This window comes from Lepisosteus oculatus, unplaced genomic scaffold, assembly GCF_040954835.1.
Source record: "Lepisosteus oculatus isolate fLepOcu1 unplaced genomic scaffold, fLepOcu1.hap2 HAP2_SCAFFOLD_67, whole genome shotgun sequence".
In the NCBI taxonomy this organism is placed as follows: Eukaryota; Metazoa; Chordata; class Actinopteri; order Semionotiformes; family Lepisosteidae; genus Lepisosteus; species Lepisosteus oculatus.
In genome coordinates this window covers 993,640-1,010,000 of record NW_027168224.1, presented here as the reverse complement: position 1 = coordinate 1,010,000, position 16,361 = coordinate 993,640, and the positions used below count along the sequence as shown (strand labels likewise).

The following is a 16,361-nucleotide window of genomic DNA, read 5'->3' as shown; positions in this document are numbered from 1 at the left end:
GGGTTAGTTTCCTTAGAGCTGGTTCAGAGTTTGCTCAAGAGTTTACCTTTCACAGATGGGCAAAGAAGAAAGTTGGGGGTGCACGCTTCAAGGCGCCTTACAGCTGTAGGGAGTGATTCGAGACGATTCGTGGCGTGTGCTCGTTCCCATATACCGTACGCCCCGGGGTGCAGTGCTAGGATGACGTACAATACCGCTTGGGCACGTAACGGCGTTATATGCAAGTGCGGGACGTGAGGGTTTTCGTTTGTTCATTTTGTTTTGCTCTGCTTTGCTTTGTTTCGTGGTCAAGAGGCGTAAGGTAAGTCGTAATCCAGGGAGAACACTGGTGGCAAACAGTCCGAGGTGAGAGGCGAGGTCCAAAGTCAAAAAGGCAGAAGGGGAGTCCAATATCCAGAATAAACGAGGTAATGGAAAAAACGCCAGGTAGAGCTCTCAAGGAATAGACTCAATACCGAGCAGCGGGAAGCAGGTAAAGATGGTAAAAATAGCACTGTGTACCGCACGGTGGAGTGTGTGCAGGTGGGTTAACTCGTGCGGCAGCGTTTGTTAATAATCACCCACTGCTGGTGCTGATTAGATCGCTTAAGAGTTGGTCTTAACTGCCTGGCGGTCATGACAAGCTCCTCTTTAAGCTGTGGTTTAGTTTTGCATTCATGTGTTTCTAGAGCAGTTATTTATGGGGGTGGGTGGGTCTTTCACAGAGGCTCAGGACAAATCCCCCGCATGAAAGTCTACTGTGTGCGTTCAGACAGTCACAGGTCAAGAGCCAGGCAGGAGGACAATGGACAGAAGAGCCAACGAGCTAAAAATAAAAGAACGAATATGAAAAAGCCACCATCTTTTTCTTTTTGACATTTTCCGACATTCATGCAAGCCAAGACAAAGTTGCTCGTAGCTACTTGTGGATTCAAATACTCTATCGAGTGCTTTGATGAGTTTTTGCAATTTGATTGTCGTCCTGTCAGCCTGTTTCTGTTTTTTTTTTCAATCTAGTGATGGAAAGTAAGAGGGAAATGATGGAGCAATCAATAACCGCTCCGGAAAAATGGCAGAAAGAAATGGCCCGTCACTAAGGACATTTGTGAAGCAGAGGAGTGACATCACCACAAAGGCGACTTATTCTGCTGATCGTTTTGGTGAATAATGATTGAGGCGCGTTAAGAGAAAGGTAGCTGCATCAGCATGCTTAGGCTGCAAAGGATAAAGCAAAGGTTTACTCCATGCTGAAAAGAGAAAAAAAGAAGCACAACGTTTCGGCTGTGGAGCCTTCTGCGCCATCTTCTTTAGCGATGGTGATGATGTTTACATTGGAAAAACTGAGACACCCATACCAGAGGGGCTTGAACCACCAACCTTTTAGTTAACAGTCAAATGCACTAACCAATTGCTCCACAGAGACTGACGGCCGCTTGTGCGCCCTACATTTGCAGGTTTATGGTCAAAGAAAACAATTGTTTGCGCTTCTTGTAGCCAGCAATATTTTTTCACTGACAACCAAGAAATTGATTTCATCTTTCACAAAATGTATGGATTTCTTCAGAAACAAGTTATTCCAGAAAGGAAATGCATTCTTGCATTAAACTGAACAAAGCTGTACATGTTTGTCTGAAATGATACATTTGGCACAACAAGACACGGAGAGAGGCACAGCTGGTATTCAGACCCAGGATCGCCTGCTTACTAGGCAGGCACTTTAAGCCACTAGGGAGCACCGCACTTTTACAGACACTTGGACACATCTGCGCTCGGTGTGCACTTAACATAATCTCTGAGCCCGTTGCCTCCTTCCCATTTAATAGCAGAACTGACGCCAAGAGAAATGATGAGAAATGGCATTTATCTGGCACTTCTCATGGAGCTCAATGCCCTTGAAACCTCCCCAAGGCGACAGAGCTGTGCATTCTTTGGCGACAACATTTTTTCTTTTGTTTTATTTCTATACTTATTGATAGAAAAAAAAACGATATGTCATGTACTGTAAGGGAAATGTCTCTTTTCATGGGGAAAGCTAGCACCAGCAAATGTTGTGTTTAGAAGAAGTGATTTAACATGACACGTGACCTAACATACCGGAGCAAAAGCTCACCCAGCAAGCCCTGCTTTACTTCTACAGGAGATAAGTAGAGTCTGCAAGATGTTCAGCTGGGTAGCTATGTCAGCATGCCTCGGCTGCAAAGGAACAAGTAATAGGTTTATTGCATGCTGAAAAGAGAAGAAAGGAAACACAACGTTTCGGCCGTGAGGTCTTCTCACACCTGAAGAAGCCTCACACCTGTAAAAGGTTCCATGGTTTTCTTTCTTCTCTTTTCAACATGGAATACACCTATTGTCTGCAAGATGTGACAATTTCACGGTGTTTTGGAAGAAAACCTTTTTTCTTTGAATTCAAAATCAATCGGAATTTCAGCACGACACATCAACACTTTTTCTGTTTTAAGGAGATGATATTTTAAACCTGATAAAAATAGTAGGAAACACAAGTTTCTTGCTGTGAAAATTTAGATGGGGAAGTGTACTACTGGTAGCAGTGTAGAGCTCTCTGTGGTGGAGTGCAAGCACATGTTCTATGGGCCAGTGGTGTAATGGATAACGTGTCTGATTTTGTGTCAGAAGATTGTAGGTTCGAGTCCTACCTGGCTCGTGAGGCTTTTAAACCTCTCAGGTTCCTCGGTAACAGGTTGCCGTCATGTATATGAACTATAGAAAAGCATTTGCCACAACCCGTAAATTAGCACGCAAGTGCGGGCTAGTTAACACAGAACTGTATGGAGATCATCTCCAGCTCCGAGCTCAATTGCAATGAAAAAACATGCAGAACAGAACTGGAGAGCAGCTGAATTTGTGCTCAGTAGGGTGGGGAGGACTCAGCATTGCTATTGTTCTAATTGGCATGAACTGCAGGGGATCTGAATCAGAACATGTCAGTTAGTTCGATCATTGCATCAATACGTAGGCCACGTTAATATAGAATTATTACTTTGTCTGTCTCGTCTTTGTATATAGCTGAATGTCCCTGACAATTTCATGTTAGTTTTTAAGAACGACATTGGTGCTAATATATACATATATAGCATATAAGGAACACGTAAAAGTTTAGTCCATGCTGAAAAGATAAGAAAACCGCCACAACGTTTCATCTTGGAATAAATCTTTACTTGTTGTTTTGCAGCCTACCCATTCTGACCTAACTCCTCCCTTGAAATTCCCTAACAGATAAGGGTACGTAACGGCTCATGCGATGCTCAGTTGCAATTTGTCCCAAAACAAACAAGAACAGCAGCTGAGGGTTTGAGTTTGAACATGCACTGTATTAAAGCAGCTTTTATTTCCATTGATAAATGCTAGATATTCCTACAGAGATTCTCCAGGTGAGTAAGCGATTCCTGTTTCTGTTTCTATTTCTGTTTCATATATATATATACAGTATATATATATATGTTACATGTGTCTCTGCAATAGTATACATGTGTTATACACTATCAGGGGCTGCTTTTTTGTGCACCTCATCTACAACAAGGTTTTTTTTTTCATTTATGTTTGTGGACCTTCACCATTTGAGGAAGTGAGTTAGATAAGAAAGTTACAGGTATGGTGAGCAATGACTGACAAAGGCACGTACTGCGTATTCCTTACAGAAGAGTAAGCAATTTGTTCTAAAAAACACCGGCTAAAGTCCAACATCGTTAGCAATCTTATTACTTAAATAGAATTAACATCAATAAACTGTAAGGTGCTGGTACTAGGCGATTTAGAGTGTTAAAGGTCCCAGCGAAAACAAAACAGCGCTGGTCCTTTTTCATGCACGCACGAGAGAAAATGCAAAGGACACCGTAGTCGGCAGGATTTGAACCTGCGCAGGGAGACCCAAACAGATTTCAAGTTTGTTGCCTTAACCACTCGGCCACGATTACAGTAAATACGCCAGCTGTTGGCTTCTTGCTACAATCGAACAGGGAGTGCGAGGCGGCGGCGGCGGCGGCAACTTTTTTCAAGGGCTACTGCCCTGTCTCTCTCACACCTGAAGAAGGCTCCACGGCCGAAACGTTGTGTTCCCTTTCTTCTTTTTTTCAGCATGGAATAAACCTATTACTTGTTCCTTTGCAGCCTACGCATGCTGACGCAGCTACCCACCTGAACTTTTTTCAAGTTCGCTCTCCGTTTAAGAAACCTTTTACGCCATACGTGTAAGCAGACACACACCTCAGAGTACTTAAGGGTGGCTTCAAGTTGGAATGATAAAGTCTCCCCGTTCGGACATGAAAATAGAACTTTCTTAGACAGAAAGAAATCAACAACGGAGACATGTGGACGACGATTTCAGTCACTGCACTTTGAATAGCATTTTTACTCGAGTTACAGGAGATGCACGAATGGCCCTTGACCTACGCTCTTACGAATGCCTTGGAACATTCAAAGAGAATAGCCCTCAAGTCCTGCGGTTTATTATAATGCTGTTGCGTGTCGAGGCAGTATTTGACTCCGTCCTACCGTTGAGACACGGGGCGTACTGTAAATGAACTGCACCTGACAGCTTTAGAAAAACACCTGGGCTCAGTACGGTGCTGAGAGCTCAGCGTTGCTGTTCTAATTAGCACGCACTGCATCGGCTATGAGTCCGAACTTTTCAATTATTCCGATCAGTAAGTCAACACGTAGTCCACATGAACGGTAGAAATATTCTCTTGTCTGTCTCTTGTTTTTATAGAACTGAATGTCCCTGACAATGTACTGTTAGTTTTAATTGAAGAACGGCATCTGTGTTCAAATATACCAGACAAGTTTATGTAACTGCTCATGCGACACTCAGTTGTAATTAGTCAAGAAATAAAGTCGAACAACAGCTGCGGGTTTGATTCTGAACGTATGAGATTGCAGCGCCTTTTACTTCCATTGACAAATGATAGAGATTCGAAGAGAGATCCTTCAGACCAGCAAGCAAACCCACGGCTATTTCGGTTTTCTATCTAGGCAACGTTGGTGTCTGCAATAGCATACATGAAAGCGTGATGCAATTTCTGTGGCTACATTTGTTGCACGTCATGCACAGTAAGAGTGTTTCTAACACCAAATAAAAAGTCAACAATTAGCGATCACGCCTTCTCCTCAGTTAACCCACTGAAACCCTTGCTGTTAACAGTTCTTTACTGCGTGCTTTACCAGCACCTACATATCGTGTCGGTTCTTTCAGCTTTATTCATTAGGTTTTCAAAGGCATAAGCAGAGCACCAGAGGTGCGAAGGCAAAGTGTGTGGTTATCTGAAGAACTGATGTCCATGGCAGCGGGTCCAAGCGATTTCGCGTTGTTATAGTACCAGGAAAGGAGAAGCGGCACTTCGCCTCTGCCGCGCAGGCACAAGGCGACATGCGGCAGACGCCGGAGTCGGCAGGTTTCGAACCTGCGCGGGGAGTCCCCAACGCATTTCGAGCCCATCGCCTTAACCACTCGACCACGACAAAAGCGAGCCCGCCGCCGTCGCATTCCTCCTATAATCAAACACGGACTGCGAGGTGGCTGCGGATACCTTTTTAAAGTTGCTCTCCGTTAAAAAAAAAATACCTTTCACAAGATACGTGCCGGCAGACAGACACGCCTCAGAGGGTTTAAGGCTGGCTTCACGTTCAAATGATAAAGTCCCCCCGTCCGGATGTCAAAATGCAACTTTGGCAGACAGAACAAACATCAACAAACCACAAATGTGGACAAGGATTTTACAAGCTGCACCACACTGCACTTTCAAAAGCATTTACGTTCGTGTTAGACGCAGGACTTGCCTTTGATTTGCGCGCTTACGAACGCCATAGAAAACGAAACAAAACTAAAGCCCTCGGCTCCTGCACTTGATTATAATGCCGTTACGTTTCAAAGCAGGAATTTACGTCATCCTACCACTGCAACACGGGGAATAGAGGGAAATGAGCACACGCTACGAATCATCTCAATCACTCCCTAGAGTCGTAAGGCGCATTGAAGGGTGCACCCCCATCATTAATCGTTGCGCCTCTGTGAAAGGAAAGCTCTTGGGCAGTCTTTGAAACAGCTCGGATGAAACACTTGATTGCTTCCATGTGCATCTGGAGCCCACCCAGTAGGCAAAAGACGTATAATATACGTCTATTAAACGCATACCTTATACGTCTAAATGTGGTCTACAATTCGTGTAGAATGAAATTCTAATATACGTCTAAAGTTATACGTCAATTATACGTCTATGTTTAGACGTTCATTATACATAAATGGTTGGAGTTCTATTATACGGATAAATTTAGAGGACTATTATACATATATGGTTGGAGTTCCGGATAACTTTAGAGGTCTATTATACGTATAACTTTAGAGGTCTATTATACGTATATGGTTAGAGGTCTATTATACGTTTAACTTTAGAGGTCTATTATACGTATATGGTTAGAGGTCTGTTATACGTATATGGTTAGAGGTCTATTATACGGATAACTTTAGAGGTCTATTATACGTATATGGTTAGAGGTCTATTATACGCATAACTTTAGAGGTCTATTATATGTATATGGGTAGAGGTCTATTATACATCAAAGATAGATTTTATAGGTGTAGAAACAAGTAAACCAAGCCAATGATTAGATTTAGAAATGTATTCTGAAAATACACATTCACACCTGAAACATATGTATTTCAAATTATACATTGTATACAATCAATCAACAATCAACATATGGGCAATAATCATAAAAAAACACAACTAGTCTTAAACTTCAGCTACAAATTCTGGTAACATGGCAATATACAGTATAGTAATGACAAACACAAAACTAATTACATTAACACACTAACTCAAAACCACATTTTGATTCAAATATACATTTTAAAATGTACAACTTCTATATTTCCAAGAAAAAAAAATATTACAATGGAAGTTAAGATGATTTTTTTCCACTATTTGCAAACCCTGTCTAATTGTCCTAACAGTTAGAACCAAAAACCTATTATTTTCAGTGTCCAGATCCCCTGGCCCCCTGCCTTGCATATGCATTCTTCAAGTAACACATTGCGTGCTCCTTTATTCCTTTTTCTGTTGATGTAGGGTGGGACTTCAGCACCGCAGCTAGGATAAAATTATATAATATTACTTCCCAAATAAATGATGATTAATATCTTCTTTAGTATAATCTAAAAAATGAACGGTTTACTAAGCTCAAAGCTGAAATAAATGTATAAAATTTGGCTTGCATCATAGCAGTTGAGCAATAAAGTCTGTCCTAATTACCCAAAGTTTGAAAGTACAACATAGAATAAGAATAAGAGAAACGGCAAAACGATTTTGTGTCATCTTCCCCATTCACACTATTTTATGTGCTATTTTTTTGCTTATTCACGTACTATTTTAATCAAAATAATATTAAGAAAGATCTGTATGTATTCAGATAGTATTATTATTGTTCATACTTACCCGTCAAAAGAGGATTGCTGAGATATTTGCAGATATACTTCTACGTTTGAAAAACGTGTCCAAAATGGTGACCAACGAATACTAGCAATGCATTGTGGTATATAACCGGAAAATATGCTGGGTTCGATATTTTCTCAACGTATGCGTTTATTAATGTTGTCGATATTATGGTTGAAATTTAACATTGATAATACATCGCGGCTATGTGCCCCCTGCTATGAGCTGATGTGCAATTTTAACGCATGCAGTTAGTAAGGATCGGTCACTGTTGTATGGTATTATATATAATGACATTATGGAATAGGATGGGGACAGGCCTGGCATCACGGGGGGAGGGGGGAATGTCGCCCCTTCAGTTTTGGGCAAAAAGATTTACCTAACTTAATTTGCGCCCTAAAAAAATAGTTGTACTTTGTCAATGGTCAGACAACACTAAATGACACGAACAGTCACTCAGTCTGTTTGATGGGCAGGAGGGCTATCCGTCCAGGAACTGCACATATCAGTGTCGTTATTGAGTGTCAACATTACGATCCTGTTTGCTCAGGTGGACCGATTCCTTGCAGTAGTTTATCATTATACTTAAAATCGTTATATAACTAGGACTAGTTATAGCAGTTTGTGCTTTCTATTGGTTTTACAACATTTTTTTCTTAACGATTCAGAACGTCCATGTAGCTGCAAAAATGAACGCTTATGGTACTTTTCGCTCCAGGCAATACAAACCGTGAGAGTGACGAAAAATGTGAAACTGAACTTCATCGCAAATACCAGATTGCTAGTCGTTATCTTCTATCATGAAGCACTAATCAATGGCATAGCTGCGAGATTTCATTTGGGTAGCTGCACCGTACAGATGCAGCCATTCAAAATGGGTGAGGTATTTCGCGGCATACCGCGGTGGGCGTGTCAAACTATCACGCAGTATCACGCGGTATCACGTGTGTCACCTGTGTCACGTGACTAACTATCCGGCGTCGCCTTGTAAAACCGCCAGGGGGAGCTTAACCTCTCATGTACAGCATTTGAGCCTTTAATTTTGAACTGTGTATTACAGCATGTTAATCATCAGTCATTAAAATGTTGGTATATATTATGAAAGCAAGATTGCTCAGTTGGACAAAAGTACACAACCTACCTTCATCAGAAATATTTATGCATCAAAGCCTTTACTGAAGATATTACTAATAGTATTGATAATGGATGACTTTGGACAAGCTGTATACTCAAAGTATAATTTCTTTAGCACATTTGTACAAGCACTTGGAATCTGTCCAAGCCATACTTTGTCAGGCATTTTGTTTTACTTCAACGGGGCATAAAAACTTCCTTGCTTTTAACAGGGCGTTTCATAATTTCTAGCTACGAAAATGATTTAAAATGCGACACCTATCATTCAACTAGAGCTTAAAATATCACAAGGAAAAATACACACCGGTATTCCATTTCTCCCTAAACATTGTAAGCTTCGAAGTCTTTAACTAACGTGATACCGGAGTCAACCAGCATACTTTTAGAATTTGATTAAAAGGGAATATAATATGGAATCGCGTATCTAAAGAATTTAATAACGGTATGATTATATCCGTGTACTGCGGCAGGGCTGTGTAAGGCTGTTTCGCCTGGCTGATCATGCGAGCTGTCTTGTAGCCTACTGGTCTAGGTGCGTGACTACCAGCTGGCAGGTTGTGTGTTCGAATCCAGCTGGTGCTGGACTTTTCATTTTTATTTATTTATTTTTTAATCGCGTAACATAAACATATTACCGTATGCAAACTGTACTGTATACAGTATGTATATGTATATTTAATGTCTTAACTGTGCCCGTTTAATTGAATTTAAAAAAAATATTTAACACGAACATTAAGCTGTTTACATCTTCCGCCTGAGAACAGTCACCCGTTGCTACCCAACGCAGAATGGTGATTGGCTGACACCATCTGACACCCCTCTGATTGGAGAAAAAAGACGTGCTGGTGTGCTATACCAGGAAGAGGATTTCTTTCAATTCTAAACGTGTATTTTAAAAGTTTAAGAAGTAAAAACCTTACAGCGTACACAGATTTCTAAACTGATCAGGATCGTTATCTTTGTCTCATGCATAATAATGTTCACCGCTCTGTCCAGCAAATTAATAATAAACTTTATTTTATATAGCTTTTTAAACGAATAAGTAATTAGATTGCTCATAAACCTAATCACTTGCTTTTTCTTTTTATTTATGCTCAGATTTCAACTATAGATCGTATTATTAATAACCATAATAACAACCAACCAACAAAAACAACCATATAAACATAATGGTGGTGCTGGACCTTCCAGTTTTATTTATTTATTTTTTAATCGCGTAACATAAACATATTACCGTATGCAAACTGTACTGTATACAATATGTATATGTATATTTAATGTCTTAACTGTGCCCGTTTAAGTATTGAATATTCATATCTAATTTTACCACTGAAGGGAAATCTTAACATAAACATACAGTATATGGCTGGTCTCGGTACTTTAAAGAAAAAAATACGCACCAGTATTCCATTTCTCCCTAAACATTGTAAGCTTCGAATGAAACCACTAAATAAAGACATAAATATAGAAATCTTAAGATTTGTTTTATTTAATGTTGGTAGCAGGATGAACTGTCAGAGTGTATATTTTGTCGCAAAGTTGCTACAAGATGTTAACAGTGAAAAAGGTATTTAGAAATGAGTTATTTCAAGATGAAAAAGAAAACATACACGAAACATGGTTTCATTACGACCAGAATCGGTCTTGAGATATTTTTAACTTGATTTACAGTATTTGAGAGGTATGTCTTAACACCGATACTACAGTGCTTAAGTACTGCTCACGTATATGTGTCTAGGTTTATATTATGCATTTCATACGGTCAAATTACTTTTGAACAACTAATAAGAAGCGCCAAACGGTATGCGTTTTAGTTTCGTTTTGTGCTGGAACCCGTGGATTGATTAGAGATATCAAGTACATACAAGTCATTTTTTAAATGTTGTAGTTCGTCTTGAAAAAATGTTACGAGTACATCATCTATCAACAATTACACAGGTTCTGTTTCCATATTGCGGATTTTGGTTAGGTACAGTATTATCAAATCCAGTGGCGCTGTGTGTTACTTTACTGAGTCCCAATCTGTGATTGAAACCTGTAAAACCGGTTTAATTCGTCACAGCCAGCACTCTTCAGGTGTGAGGGTCTTCTGCTCAGAATGAAACGCTAAAATGTTTGTGTATATTCTAATGGTAGTGGGGGCAGGGTGTGTGGGAACAGGTTTGTTCTTCGAAGTTTAACCGATCTTGTTACAGCATGTTACAGTTTACTATTATTAACCATATTAATTTTAAGTGCTTAATGTAAAATCTTGTAAAAATATATTTTCATTGTTCAAATATACATTAATATACATTAAGTCTGACTATCATATAATAAGTTAAATACAAAACTAAAGAAAAAATAGGGTTAAATATAATTCAAAATATTTTGCTAACAATGTTAACTGTTTATGAATAATAAAATGTATTAACTAAGGAGTAGGATGGCACAGTTGTTAGTATGTTTTTTGTTTTGTTTCTTTTTCATAAATACAACAGTAGTACCTGATGTCTCAGTGGCTTTCAAAATTAAATTATGCATGCAAACCTGTGAACTAGAAAGATAACTAAGATTTTAATACTAATTAAATGACCGCGGGCACTTCCCACCCCCCTACATTCTCAGAGTAGAACAGACTAACCTTCTAATGAAAGACGGTCCACCCCCCACGGACAGGAAAAGTGCCCACAGGCACTTAAACTTAATATGGTCAGTAACGGTAAACAGTAACATGGTAAGAAGGAGCACGTACAAACGTTTTCGAAATAACCACATGTAAGACTCTGATCCTAAAAATGTTTAGGGAGAAAGTGGAATACTGGTGTGCTTCCAGAAGAATCAGTATGGCTCAGAGATTAAATAAAACTTCACAGACATTAACGAAGAGCATAACGCGTGTACTGTATACACTGCAAGTACAACCCAACTCTCTGCAGGAGTGCTGGCTGTGACGAATTGAACCGGTTTCACGGGTATTTTCAAAGTAGGAGGCGAGATTTCCAGCGAAAGACACCCCCCCTCAAAAACCCAGTAAATACAGTACTTACTAGTTAAAGGCTAGGCTCCCGACTACGGCGAAAGGAACCCTTCTTTCATTAGAAGACAATGAACATATTTTAGCCCTGAATGAATTAATAGCAAACATGGTTTACATAAAAGACATTTTTCCAAGAAAGTTTAGCCTTTGTCACTAATGAAACCACTAAATAAAGACATAAATAGAAAAATCTTAAGATTTTTAAAATACATGACTTTGCTAAAATTTATTTGAAAATAAAAACAATTACAACCGCCAGGGGAGAGAGAGAACAGGGGAGGGATGTTGGTTTTGCATAAGGGGCGGGGCTATGGAAAGTAGGTATGTTTGGGAATGTGTAGTTACATGTTCTGGCTGTTTGTGAATTATCGTTGTTGAGTATGGAGTGTTGAGGTATTGATTTTGTGTAATGCTTTATGTTGAAAATTGAGGTGGATTTTGTTTATGATAAACAGGATAAACTGGGATGGGAGGAAGGTTTGGTTTTGCATAAGGGGCGGGATTATGATAATTGGAGGACTTTGCGAGTGTAAAATGGTTTGATTATTTGATTTTGTATTGTGGTTGTTATCTATGTTTTTGGTTGGTATTATGTTTATATGGATGTTTTTGTTGGTTGGTTGTTATTATGGTTATTAATAATACGATCTATAGTTGAAATCTGAGCATAAATAAAAAGAAAAAGCAAGTGATTAGGTTTATGAGCAATCTAATTACTTATTCGTTTAAAAAGCTATATAAAATAAAGTTTATTATTAATTTGCTGGACAGAGCGGTGAACATTATTATGCATGAGACAAAGATAACGATCCTGATCAGTTTAGAAATCTGTGTACGCTGTAAGGTTTTTACTTCTTAAACTTTTAAAATACACGTTTAGAATTGAAAGAAATCCTCTTCCTGGTATAGCACACCAGCACGTCTTTTTTCTCCAATCAGAGGGGTGTCAGATGGTGTCAGCCAATCACCATTCTGCGTTGGGTAGCAACGGGTGACTGTTCTCAGGCGGAAGATGTAAACAGCTTAATGTTCGTGTTAAATATTTTTTTTAAATTCAATTAAACGGGCACAGTTAAGACATTAAATATACATATACATACTGTATACAGTACAGTTTGCATACGGTAATATGTTTATGTTACGCGATTAAAAAATAAATAAATAAAAATGAAAAGTCCAGCACCAGCTGGATTCGAACACACAACCTGCCAGCTGGTAGTCACGCACCTAGACCAGTAGGCTACAAGACAGCTCGCATGATCAGCCAGGCGAAACAGCCTTACACAGCCCTGCCGCAGTACACGGATATAATCATACCGTTATTAAATTCTTTAGATACGCGATTCCATATTATATTCCCTTTTAATCAAATTCTAAAAGTATGCTTGTTGACTCCGGTATCACGTTAGTTAAAGACTTCGAAGCTTACAATGTTTAGGGAGAAATGGAATACTGGTGCGTATTTTTTTCTTTAAAGTACCAAGACCAGCCATATACTGTATGTTTACGTTCCAAAATTAATATCGTTTATGGCCTTCACACGCGTTACAGTATGCTCCTATTCTTTTTATGCTCAGCTACTAAGATTTCCCTTCAGTGGTAAAATTCAATATCTACAACGGGCACAGTAAAGACGTTTACAGTACAGTAAGTCTTTCTACGACAGACCAACGGACCACGAGTGCCCCTGTCGGTCAACCAATCACGTACCGCGGTATCGCGTGTCATCTTACCTGCGGTATCTGTACTGCGGTGTCTTTACCGCGCACTTTGAATGGCTGCATCTATACAGCTCCGTTTCAATCGAAATATCACTCCCCCCTCAGAATTTCAGACGCCCCCCTACAGATTTTTCCCCGGGCACCGTGCGCTGATGGGGGACGGGGTGTCCAGGAAATGGTATCAACTTTTGTCAAGAAAATAAAAATAGAAACTCTATAGGCACTCAAACATTTTACTGTTTTTTTTCAGGCAGGTGGCAAGACCCCCTCAGCAAAACCCTTGTATGCCAAGCTGTGGGCATTGATTCGTCGAATATACGTATATTTACGGCGAAATTACGTTTATACGTATATATACATCGCCTCGACGTATAATCAACGTCGAATTGCAACCGTAAAATCGACGACATGAATAAACGCATATATAACGTCGAAAACACATCTAACACAGTGGCTGAGGCTTTTTACTGTATGTATCGTGTGTGCCGCAACTAGGAGTATACGGCACTCTGCACAGTGCACGAAGTAAATTATTTTGGCAGTAATTAATTTATTATATTTACTATATGTATTATACATGTGTAAATTAATTACTGCCAAAATAATTTACTTCGTAATTTACAGTAAAAAGCCTCAGGCACTGTGTTAGATGTGTTTTCGACGTTATATATGCGTTTATTCATGTCGTCGATTTTACGGTTGCAATTCGACGTTGATTATACGTCTAGGCGACGTATATATACGTATAGACGTAATTTCGCCGTAAATATACGTATATTCGACGAATCAATGCCCACTGGGAAGCTACGAATTGTCTCTAATCAGTCCCTACAGTTGTAAGACGCCTGGAAGCGTGCACCCCCATCATTAATCTTTGCGCATCTGTGCAAGGTAAACTCTGGAGCAGTCTCTGAAACGGCTCAAAGGAAACACGTGATTGATTCCATGTGCATCTGGGGTTCATTTCTTATTTACATTTAATTCAAGGGAAAGGCTTGGGTCAGTTTCAGACGGCCTCCAACAGCGAGATTCAAGCGCCCCACCTTCAGCCCAATCTGCGCCGCCAGAACGCCAACGCTCCTCTGGTCTCCGGGGTGCGGTTGTGACCCCGTAACCTAAAGTGTTGGTGGCAGACAAATGGAGACTAACAGGTGATGTCCTAGGACATGACTACATTGTGACACTCGGTGGGGATGGTGACCATTGCTTGGAAAAGAGTGCGAGGCCCCTTTAGAAAAACATTTTGTTAACAGGCATTCTGCCTCAGCCTAAACACCTATAGCTTGCAAAGCGCATGCTATTAGACAGGCACCTCTGCAAGACCTTAAGAGTCTCTTAAACTAGTGATAGTAAGGTGTTCCCAATGGGCGATGTTTGGCTTTCAAATCATCTCTCTGTGGAAGCGCCGAGATGCAGCTGTTTAAGGCTTAGAAGCAGCTGACTGTTTCACTACCTAGCTGATTACTGTCAGTCAGGGAGCTCAGAGGTGAAAAGCCTGTCTGAGAGACAATTCGCCGTCGATCAGTTCAATATGTTCCGTACCAGCTCGGCGCACCTGAGATCATCTTGGTAGCCGTGTAGCTCAGATGAGTGAGAGCGTGTGTGTGTGTACCACCGTGATTGGATGCCGGTCCTTCTCAGGTCACAGTAAACCTTCTGCTGCCTAACTTTCCTAATTTTGGGGATCCCTTTCAAAAAGCAAAGGAAAAAAAAAACTGGCTCTTCATCAGCGTGATCGACCCAACCCAGTGTGTGCCAGTGGCCTAATGGATAAGGCACTGGCCTCCTAAGCCAGGGATTGTGGGTTCGAGTCCCATCTGGGGTGCTTCTGTCCCATTTTGAGCGTACAAATGTCCTTGTGATTTGCAAAGCTGCAACCCCACCTTACTCAGTGAGCGTCTCTGCTTTTCTCTCACATACAGTTGGGAGAAAAACTTTTGTAAACAGCCCTTCGGAATGATGTGGATTTCTGCATGAATGGCTCCTAACATGTGATCTTATCTTTATCTAAGTCATAATAATTAATAAAGAGAGCCTGATTTCACAAACAACACACGCCCAACATTTGACATTGCTGTTTCTTTATTGACCAAATGGTTTAAACAATCAAGGTCATTGATGGAAAAAGTACGTGAACCCTTATATTAAGGAGCTAGTGGAACCTCCTTTATGACAAAAACCTCAACCCCCACTTTCTGTAGCGGCTTGTCAGACCTGAGCAGCGGTTAGGAGGTATTTTGGCCTATTCCTCTATGCAAAACTGTTTCAGTTCATGTATATTTTTGGGATGTCTTGCGCTGAACGGCCTGCTTCAGATCACGCCACAGCACTTCAATGGGATTGGGGTCAGGACTCTTACTTGGCCATCCCAAAATACGGAATTTCTTCTGTTTCAGCCACTCTGTTGTTGATGTACTCCTTTGTTTTTGTCATGCTGCATGACCCAGCCTCTTTCGAGTTTTAGATCACAGGCAGACACCCTGACATTCTGCTGTAGAATTTCCTGATACATCTCGGAATTCATCGGTCCCTCGATGATTGCAAGCCGTACAGCCTCCGCCATGCTTCCCAGGTGGGATGAGGTTTTGGAGTTGGTATGCGGTGCTTTGTTATCTCCAAACATAACGCTGTGCACATTTACCAACAAGTTCAACTTTTGTCACGTCTGTCCACAGAACATTGTTCCAGGAGTTGTGGAACATCCATGTGGTCTTTAGCAAACTTGAGAGGGGCAGTGGTGGTTTTTTTTGGGGGGAGAGCAGTGGTTTCCTCCGTGGTGACCTCGCATGATCACCACTCCTGTTCAGATTTCTTCTTATGGTGGACTCATGAACACAGACGTAAGACAAAGTAAACCACCTGTTTGCTAGATCCCATCCCCACTCAGCTAGTCAAAGATTCCCTCGAAGGACTGGCAGGACCTATAATTAGTATGATGAATGCATCGCTTGCGTCAGGCGTCGTACATGATCAATTTAAGGTAGTGGTTCTTAGACCGCTCCTTAAGAAGTCAAATTTGGATCCACAAGTTCTTAACAACTACAGGCCTGTCTCAAAGGT

General features: G+C 40.5%; 1 non-coding gene across 1 annotated transcript; it reads left to right on the top strand.

The window, feature by feature from the left end:
- The first annotated feature begins 15,044 nt into the window (after positions 1 to 15,044).
- On the top strand, positions 15,045 to 15,126 carry trnar-ccu (transfer RNA arginine (anticodon CCU)). The gene has a single exon. It is a non-coding gene; the product is annotated as a tRNA-Arg (tRNA).
- Positions 15,127 to 16,361: the final 1,235 nt, after the last annotated feature.